Below are 10107 nucleotides of genomic sequence, written 5' to 3' on the forward strand. Positions count from 1 at the left end.
GAATCTGTGGAATGCGGAGGGCCCACTGTAATTCTAAAACTACTTGATATGCATTCTGGGATTGAGCAAGTGAGTAAATATATTGGGGAAAACAGGAGTCAGGTTTCTCACTGTTAGAGAAGAGAGTACTAAATATGAAAAGGGTTTCCTTCTGGAAGGCTAGAATGAGACCTGTGAGACTAGACGAGAATTGGATATATCAGTATGGACTCACAGTTTCTAATACATAGAACAAGGAGGGAAGTATTTTTATATAGACAGAAAAGTAGACATATATCTCCTAACACAGTTGGCTGAGAGGGCCTAGAAGCAATGACATTCCAGTAGCACTAAGCACACTTGCCATCCAGATCTAATACCATTCCTCAGTGAAAGGAAACAAGGCTCTTTGGAGAAATGGCTGCTTCCAAGGCTGAGAGCGGGAAAATACAAGATAAGCCTGGAACATGTTGCAACAGAAAGTAAGGAAGTACTTAAACAATCATGAAAACAGATCAAAAGGATACAGACAGGCCGGGTGTGGTGGCTCACGCCTGTAATCCCAGCACTTTGGGAAGCCAAGGCAGGCGAATCAAGAGGTCAGGAGTTCGAGACCAGCGTGACCAACAAAGTGAAACCCCATCTCTGCTAAAAATACAAAAATTAGCCAGGTGTGGTAGCACATGCCTGTAATCCCAAATACTTAGAAGGCTGAGGCAGGAGAATCCCTTGAACCTCGGAGGCAGAGGCTGCAGTGAGCCAAGATTGTGCCACTGCACTCTAGCCTGGCAACAGAGTGAGACTCTGTCTCAAAAAATAAAATAAAATAAAACAGGATACAGACGCTGACCTGAAAGGGCACCCATTGCCTAAACTTTAAACACTATGACCATCAAAATAAATAATGATAATAAAAGATTATAATAACCTACTGAATAAAACAGGAAAACATAGGTGTATACTGATAGAATAAATGAAAAACGAAATTCTGATGAAAACAGGATATTTATGGAGTTTCAAAGTACCTTCCCACCTAATGCATAATTACAAAGGGAAAAAAAATAACTTTACAATGAAGAAGGCCTAACAGACATTTCCTTACTCAAGTGATCAAAGTCATCACCACTCTGAATGAGAGAAATCAAGATTATGTAGTACCTGACAGGATGCAATGAGAATATGATATTCTTACAAACTAAATAAACCATAAGGAAACAAAGGAAAAACCTAAACTGACAGACTATAAAACAGCTGGTCTGTAATCTTCAGAAGTGTCAAGGTCATGAAAGTCCCACAAAGACCAAATAACTCTTCCAGACTGAAAAAAACTAAAGAAGTGTGACAACTAAAGGCAATGCATCATTCTGAACTGGGTAGCTCTGCTATAAAGGAAATTATCAGGACTACTGATGAAACTTAAAGAAGGGCTGAGAATTAGTTGGCAGTAATCTGTCAGTGCTAATTTACTGATTTGATTCTTGCATTATGACTATGTAGAACATCCTCCTTTGTAGGAAATACACAGGAAAATATTACAGCATGAGAGAAGCATTCAGTCAGCTTTACTTTCAAATTGAGAAACAAAAGTTCTGTGTATTATACTAGTAACTCTTTTATAACCTTGAGACTATCTCAAAATAAATAAAAAGCAATATTTCAATGGCTTATTTACATTAATTATTACCTAACACTTCAAACTATGGGCTCATATCCCCAGGAATAAAAGTGCTAAAAATCCTTTGTGACTTTTTTACCATCACATTTTAATCACATGATCTTAATAAACACATATTCTCAAACTAGCACTGACTGACACTACAGGTGCATGTGTCTTTCCCGAGCCATTGTTACTACTACTCAACAACAAGGGGTTCATCTGGACAGGAGTGGTGGCTACTGCCTGTAATCCTAACACTTCGGGAGGCCAAAGCAGGCAGATCACTTGAGTCCAGGAGTTTAAGACCAGCCTGGGCAACACAGTGAAACCCCGTCTCCACAAAAAATCCAGAAACAGGCCGGGCGCAGTGGCTCACGCCTGTAATCCCAGCACTTTGGGAGGCCAAGGCGGGCGGATCACGAGGTCAGGAGATTGAGACCATCCTGGCTAACACGGTGAAACCCCGTCTCTACTAAAAATGCAAAAAATTAGCCGGGCGAGGCGGCGGGCGCCTGTAGTCCCAGCTACTCGGGAGGCTGAGGCAGGAGAACGGCGTGAACCCGGGAGGCGGAGCTTGCAGTGAGCCGAGATCGCGCCACTGCACTCCAGCCTGGGCGACTAAGCGAGACTCTGTCTCAAAAAAAAAAAAAAAAAAAATCCAGAAACACTAGCCAGGCGTGGTGGCACACACCTGTAGTCCAGTTGCTCAGAAGGTAGGATGATCACCTGAGCCCAGGAAGTTGAGGCTGCAGTGGGCAGTGACCACACCACTGCACTCCGGCCTAGGTGACAGAGTAAGGCCCTATCTCAAAAATTAATCAATTAAATTTTTAAAAATAAGGGGTTCATGCATCTATCTCTTTTCTATGAACTCTACCAGATGCCCTAGACAATGTTTCTTTTGACAGTCTTTTTCTTTCAAAGTACGTGACAGTTTCTTCCTATCTACCATCACACCTACCATTATTTTAACCCTCAATTTTTCATTTCTTATTGTCTTAAAGATGAAGGATTTAACATTTGTCTTTTACTACAAATTAAGTAACTAAGATGCATCCTATAATGTAAAGATTTTACAGGGATGCCAATACGTGACTCTTGGTTTTCTAAGGAGAGGAACCTTCTTTTTATTAAGGTAGACAGTGTTCATATGCAATCTGTCTACAACTGGCAGCTTGTTCTCTACATGTAACATAAGGAATGGGACACAGTAGGTAGTTTTCTTAAGTAGTTTGTGAGTAACTCCATTCTAAGTGAATGATCTGAATTTTGAACTCTAGTCACAGCAGCCAGGCAACTCAATGGAAGGCATGGGCAGGCTGTTGGTAGGTGTTTGGACGTCTCTTGACATCCTTTTCTTGGCCACGCATAGGAGTAGATCTTCTTTTTTCTTTTTTATTTTTTTAGACAGAGTCTCGCTCTTGTCACCAGGCTGGAGTGCAGTGGTACGATCTCAGCCCACTGCAATCTCCGCCTCCCAGGTTCAAGCGATTCTGCTGCCTCAGCCTCCCGAGTAGCTGGGATTATAAGTGCCCGCCACCACATCCAGCTAATTTTTAGTAGAGACACGGTTTCACCAAGTTGGACAGGATGGTCTCGATCTCCTGACCTCATGATCCGCCCACCTTGGCCTCCCAAAGTGCTGCAAGTACAGGCGTGAGCCACCGGGCATCGCCTAGATCTTGTTTTAGCAGGTCAAGCCTTAGCTGACTCAACATGTATTCAAACTGCTCAGGGAAAGAGTTGCCACTCGTAAAGAGGTTTGAATTTAGAGCATGCTACTAAATCATACAGAGTAACAGGTTTGTTAAAGCTTTTCAAAACAAAAATGTTCAATCTTAGTGAAGGCAGAATGAGAGATATAAACACTCTGGAAAACAATTTGACAAGACATATATGATGTATCTCCTGGAAATATATCCTAGTTAATTCAAAATGGAGCCAAAGATTTATGCACAAAGATGATGATTAGCTTTTTAGATAATTAAGAATAAAGATTCTAAGCACCCAAAGAAATGACAAGTTATGGAGAGTTCATAAAATATATAAGACAATTTCAAATTATGCTATGAGAAATTATAGGAATACATTAATACAATCATTCTGTTAAGTACACAAAGCATAAAAAGTAAAATTATACATATATGTATATAATATATAAATTATTTACATAAAATTTTACAATTACATATATAATTATATATATAATAATCCCAACTATGTAAAACATATGCATAGATTTAAAACTAAAAGAAAACATGCCAAAAATATTAAGAATGGCACTCCATAAACTGTGGTTTCTCATTTTTCTTTCCACTTTTATCCCAATGGTCTACAATAAATAGTATTAATTGTATAATCAAAAGAGAACTTTTGAAAGCAAAACAAAATACAGGCTAGTCTTCAAATCAAAATCAATTTTTTTTAAAGATAATCTTTCAACTCACAGGAATACTTACATTCACAGAATTCAAAGAAAGAAGTCCAAAGTAGTCCTGACTATGACAGCAAATAATACTATACCATATGACCCTAAACAAGCTTAGAAATAGCCTTTCCTTCACATTCCAGTTTATTATGCCTATTCTTCATTCAATAAATAATTACTGAGCACCTACTACCTGCTGGGACTATTTTAGAAATGGATGTGTTTCCCAAGCAGGGAAAAAGAAGACATGACCCATTTTCTCACAGAACTTGGATTCTGGTGGGGAAAAGACAGCAGACAGGAGGAAAACAAACAAACATGGAATATAATTTCATACAGTGCTAAGCGCTATGAAGGAAAAAAATTAAGCAAGGTAAAATAACAGAGTGGAAAGCAGGAAGCTATTTTAGATTGGGTGGTCAGAGAAGGTCTCTCTGAAGAGGAGATATTTGATCATGCAAGCTACTGGTATAACATAAATAGCATTCCTATTACATAATTGCCCTGGGATTTAGAAAAGTCTATTTACAACTTAAAATATAAAAATCAGCCGTTTGAAAATAGTTTCTATTTGAAAATGCAGTAAGGTATAACAGGGCTAGAAAGACTAAGTTTGAATCCTGGCTCCACCACATAAAAGGTAGATACTCCTGTGTAGGTCACAAGCTCTCTCTCCCTCAGTTCAGTTTCCTCGTGTGTAATACAGACAGAATAGTGCCTAGCTTATAAAGTTTATAAAGTGCCTATTTATAAAGTGAAGAAAGATAATATACGGGAAAGAGCTTAGTAACATGTCTAGGCATGTAGTTAAGTTCCCTACATACTTATAGTTCTTCCACAAATGGAGCACTATATACTAATGGTTCTCTGTGAAGCTCTCACTATTTCACCACTGCAAGTAGGAACATATCACATTTTTATCTTCCAACCATACCAAGGCTCCAAAGTCCAAATCACCGCTGACTAAATTCTTGTTAGATATTGATGCTATAAATGATACCGGCTTGACAAGATTAATATTATTTTTACTAACCTCATACTCACCTTTTCTTTCATTTCATCATGAACTGTTTCCATTTTGAATCCCTAACTCCAAAGTGTGGCCTCTTCCCAATCTGTTTGTGATGGTTAATTTTATGTGTCAACTTGGCTAGACTAGGTTATACGGTCAGTTCTTTGGTCAAATACTAATCTATTAGCAGATATTGGTGTAAGGGTATTGTTAGGTATGATTAACATTTACAATCAGTAGACGTTGAGTCTATTACCCTCCATAATGTAGATAAGGCTCATCCAGTCAATTGAAGGCCTAAGAGAAAAGACTGAGGTTTCCCAGAGAAGGATACATTTTGCCTCCAGACTGCAACAGGGAAATCTTGCCTGAGCTTCCAGCCTAATGGCCTATCTCACAAAATTCAATCTTGCCAACCCCCATGGTCATGTGAATCAGTTTCCTAAAATACCTATCTACTACTGATTCTGTTTCTCTGGAGAACCCTGACATGCTGATCAATCTTAAGAGTTGGTCTCCCTGCTTCCACCTCTTTCTTCTATGACTACACAGCAGGTACAGCGATCCTGTCAAGATGTTCAACGACCCCTCTGGTAAAAATTCTCCAATGACTTCCCATCTCATGCAGAATAAGAGCCAAAGTCTAGAAAACTCTAGAAGCCCCAGAGAATTTCTATGACCTTCCTCCTTCCCTTCCTGATTTCATCTCCTACTTTCTCCCTCATTCCACACTCCAGCCAGACATTAGCCTTCTGGCTATTATAACATGCCACAAACATTCCTACCTCTCGGGCTTGTTGTACACTTGCTGTTCCCTCTACCTGGGATTATTTTCCTCTAGATAACTGCACAGCTTGCTCCCTCATTTCCTTCAAGTCTCTGCTCAGATGGCTTTTACTCTTCGCTCTATTTAACACTGAAGCCCTTCCCAAATCTTGGGGTGATCTATTCCCCTTTTTCTCCACAGAACGTATTACCATCTAACATACTGTGTATTTTATTTTATTTTATTTTTAACTTTTTTTTTTGATACAGAGTCTCACTCTGTCGCTCAGTCTGGAGTGCAGTGGCACAATCTCGACTCACTACAACCTCCACCTCCCGGGTTCAAGCAATTCTACTGCCTCAGCCACCCCAGTAGATGGGATTGCAGGCGCCTGCCACCACGCCCAGCTAATTTTTGTATTTTTAGTAGAGACAGGGTTCATCATGTTGGCCAGGTTGGTCTTGAACTCCTGCCCTCAAGTGATCCGCCTGCCTTGGCCTCCCAAGGTGCTGGGATTACAGGTGTGAGCCACTGCACCTGGCCATTTTACTCACTTTCTTTCACCACTAAAATGTAGGTTCTGAGACAGCAAGGCTTTTTGTCTGTTTTGTGCACTCCTCTATTACCAGGCCCTATGCCTAACACATAGTAAGAACACCATAAGTCATTTGTTGCTTGAAGAAAAACAAAAGAGTGAAGAGTGATTTTTAATCTATTCTTTGTGTTTTCCTATATTTCCCAGTTTTCTACATTGGGCATTTATTTCTATTATAATCATATATTGCTGATGATATTAAAAACTAGAATAATGTTTTTGCTAGAAGTTTAAAAGGCTTAAAGTCCAGGGCCAGGTATGATGGCCCACGCCTGTAATCTCAGGATTTTGCAAGGCCAAAGCGGGCAGATCACTTGAGTTCAGGAGTTCAAGACCAGCCTGGGCAACATAGGGAGGCCCCATCTCAATTATTTAAAAAAAAAAAAAAAAAAAAAAAAAACAAGGTCCACTTCCTTTGACTCAGAATTTTTTCAATGAATAAGATAATCTAAGGTATGAAGCATGAATATATACTAAAGTTTAATGACCTTAATGTTCATTAGTAAGAGACTGATTAAATTATTGTATACCCAGACAATGAAGTTGCAGTTATTAAAAATGTACCAGCCTGGGCAACATAGGGAGATGCCATCTCTACAAAAAATTTAAAAATTAGCCAGGAGTGGCTGGTGTGTGTCTGTGGTCCCAGCGACTTGGGAGGCTGAGGTGAAAGGATTACTTGGGCCTGAGAGGTCAAGGCTGCAGTGAGCCATGTTCACACCCGTGCACTCTAGCTTGGGCAACAGAATGAGACCCCACCTCAAAAAAATAAAAATGTAGGTTGGGAATGGTGACTCACACCTGTAATCCTAGGACTCTGGGAGGCTAAGGCGGGCAGATCACGGGGTCAGGAGTTCAAGACCAGCCTGGCCAACATAGTGAAACCCCATCTCTACTAAAAATACAAAAAAATTGCTGGGCATGGTGGCGCCTGCCTGTAATCTCAGCTACTAGGGAGGCTGAGGCAGGAGAATCGCTTGAACCCAGGAGGCAGAGGTTGCAGTGAGCCAAGATCGCACCACTGCACTCCAGCCTGGGCAATAGAGCGAGACTCCATCTCAAAAAAAAAAAGAAAAAAAAAAAAGTTGGGTTATAATTCAGTGTATGGAGTATAAACCTATATAAAAACAAAAAGTATAGACAGATAATAGATTGACTGATCAATCGATAGAGGATATCTATATAGAAACAAAATGACAGAAAACAAAGAACAGACACTATAGTGAAGTGAGATTATGATTGACTGGTTAATTTCTTCTTCACACTTGTCCTCTCTCTAAAATCTCTGCCATTAAAAAAAAAGTGTTACTAGCCAGGCATGGTGGCTCACGCCTATAATCCCAGCACTTTGGGAGGTCGAGGCAGGAAGATCACTTGAGCCCAGGAGTTCGAGACCAGCCTGGGCAACATAGGAAGATCCCATTTCTATTTAATTAAAAAACAACAACAACAACAAAAATCAAACCAAAAAAACTGTTACTTTCATAAACAGAATGAACACTAAATATAAACCAACAGAAATAAACAAAGCAAGCACTCTTAAAAGCAACATAATAAATGTCTGTAGCATCAGGTACATGACATCAGTTTTGTTCAAGAATTAAAAAGACGTTTTTTAACATGTTCTGAATTCCATTTACCCATGTCCCTATCCTCAAATTATACTGTGAAACCTTAATCTATCATATATATTGTTTTGGAAACCATAAATTATAACTGTTAGTAAAACAAGGTATAGTTTTCATTTTCCCATAGCGCAGGCTCTCTTCCACAGGGAATGTGATTTCTTAGTGCTAGTACTATATGACAGGCATTGTGGTATCATTAAAACTTTCTCTAAAATATTAATTTATTTGCTGCTTTTCTGCTGCTTCAAATTCTCAGATCACCAAGTCATCCTCTGTGTTTTTAGAAAATATGACACGGAAATTTCAATGCACAGGAATAATGTTTGGCACTAAACTTTCAAACTCTATATCATCTTTAAGATACTTTCAAACTAGTACAACATATAAAAGACAGCATGATACATTGTGGATGATGAGCTTACAAAGATTGATAGCTGATGATAATAACAGGAAGGTGAAGAAGAATAAAAGCTTGAACAAGGCTTCGGAGACTGCACATCATTGGAAACAGGAAGTGAAACATGCACATATGATATCAAATCAATGAGAAAACACTAGATCTGCAAAAAAGTATGCAGACAACTGATAGTCATTCAGAAAGAATGTGCATCCCTAATTCACAGCATACAGCAAACTAAATTACAGAGAAAATAAAAGATTGAAAAACATAATGCTACAAACCACTAGAAGAATATTATAAGAAACGAACAAGTATAGCCACACAAAAAGTAAACATGTTTTTTCAAAACTTTCATCATGGCCAAAACCATTATTAAAAAACTGAAAGGCAAATGTCAAACTGGGAGAAGTATTTGCAATAAATAAGTTAATATATTTAATATATAAAGAGTTCTTACAAACAGATTTTTTAAATAAGGCCATCAATACAAAAATGGAAAAAAGAACACGAAGAGGTTAACTCATATAACAACAATAGAAATGGCCAATGAATATTTTCATGTATATGAAATGTATACATATATTCCATCCTGTTAGCAATTAAGTGTACATAACAAGATATCATTTTTGCATTTTCATCCATCAAAATGTTAACAAAGTACAAAATTAAAATATTCAATGTCATCTAGAGTATATGAAAAGGGAATCTCTGATGGGCTGCTTTTAAGAGTATAATTTGACCCATCTTCTCCAAAGTACCAGTTAGCAACCTAAATGTGCACACTGTCTTACCTAAGAAAATAATCATAGAAGTATAGAAAGACTTAATCACAATGATGCTTAACTCCACATGGCTTAAAATGTCTCAAAATTGGAAGCAGTCTTAACATAGAAGGGAATTTTTCTTAAAATTATTAATATATTTATTAAATGGAATATTATACAATGATTTTAAATGATAGAAAATCTTAATTCATCATGTTACTATTTGTCAGTTTTTATTTATTGGTCTAACTTTGAACAAGTATGTTATTTCTAGTAATACTTTTAAAGTACACCTTAAACATTTTTAGATATTCAGGGGTTATGGCAACGCTTGGAACATAAACGGGTCTATCTTCCATGAAAGCAATTTAGCCATACCTATCAAAATAAAGCACTGTTCACTTTAAGATAAATCACTGAGCTGTACATACTTAAGATTTCTGAACTTTTCTATATACACTTTATACTTCAAAAATGAAAAAACAAAACAAAACAAAAACAAACAAACAAAAAAAACCTACCTATACTCTTGCCTCCAACCCCAAAATCTAGGGATGATAAAAGTACCATTGATGGCCGGGCGCGGTGGCTCAAGCCTGTAATCCCAGCACTTTGGGAGGCCAAGACGGGCGGATCACAAGGTCAGGAGATCGAGACCATCCTGGCTAACACGGTGAAACCCCGTCTCTACTAAAAAATACAAAAAACTAGCCGGGCGAGGTGGCGGGCACCTGTAGTCCCAGCTACTCGGGAGGCTGAGGCAGGAGAATGACATAAACCCGGGAGGCGGAGCTTGTAGTGAGCTGAGATCCGGCCACTGCACTCCAGCCCGGGCGACAGAGCGAGACTCTGTCTCAAAAAAAAAAAAAAAAAAAAAA

The 10107-nt window shown here is 38.5% G+C and overlaps 1 protein-coding gene across 4 annotated transcripts in view; it reads right to left on the bottom strand.

The window, feature by feature from the left end:
• The window catches only part of FBXW11 (F-box and WD repeat domain containing 11), a 141470-nt gene that overhangs the window by 73928 nt on the left and 57435 nt on the right, over window positions 1-10107 (bottom strand). The gene's annotated exons all lie outside the window — the stretch shown is intronic.

Source organism: Theropithecus gelada, chromosome 6, assembly GCF_003255815.1.
Source record: "Theropithecus gelada isolate Dixy chromosome 6, Tgel_1.0, whole genome shotgun sequence".
Classification (NCBI taxonomy): domain Eukaryota; kingdom Metazoa; phylum Chordata; class Mammalia; order Primates; family Cercopithecidae; genus Theropithecus; species Theropithecus gelada.